We start from the raw sequence: 751 nt of genomic DNA, 5'->3' as shown, positions 1-751 counted from the left end.
CGAGAACTTGATTAGACGAATAGTCTAAAAAAGTCCGTAGAAATTGCAGACCACAAAAATAAAAACTAAATAATATTAAAGAACTATATATAGACAATATATTGAATGAAAATTATAATTAATAATTTTAGAAATAGTGGAAAATATATGAAACCGTAATATATATTACTCATCGACTTATATTTGTGGTATTTATTAAAACAGCCAAGTTTTGCAAAGTTATAAATGTAAAAATGTTTTAATTGGCAATTTACTTTCAATCAAAATGGTTCTTGTCCAAGCTAAGTTTACCATCAGTGCGCCTCGAAGGTGTGCCGAGAGTTGCTTATAGCGCTCTAAGTGGCTCTTGGCAAAATATATCGAGTGGTGCTTTCTACGGGGAGCGGTGGGTAGAGGGAAAGTGACTTTTTTCGCCGGTCGCGCCGTCTATATTCATGGCGGGCAAATAAGCCCGCACCGCATCTACGTTTATAATATCTTTGCCTCTTCCCATCACTAGCAAAGATTTTAGGTCCTAGATTTGCCTAGATACAGCCTGAGATTAGTTGCACAACATACCGGTAGCTAGCGCGGCAGGCAAGTTTGTGGTAGAGACCCTGTAGTAAGGGACGTGCCACCTGGGCAGCTGATTGCGGATTGGTCGAGCGAGAAGAGAGAGACTCTTCCGTTCCATATCAAGATACGATACCAAAATTTACTACAGCTTTGCACTTCGGTATGCGAATAGAGCAATCATGTTTAATGAGTTTAT

Source organism: Belonocnema kinseyi, chromosome 1, assembly GCF_010883055.1.
Source record: "Belonocnema kinseyi isolate 2016_QV_RU_SX_M_011 chromosome 1, B_treatae_v1, whole genome shotgun sequence".
Classification (NCBI taxonomy): domain Eukaryota; kingdom Metazoa; phylum Arthropoda; class Insecta; order Hymenoptera; family Cynipidae; genus Belonocnema; species Belonocnema kinseyi.
The sequence above is the reverse complement of the archived record's forward strand: the minus strand, read 5'-3'. Positions refer to the sequence as shown.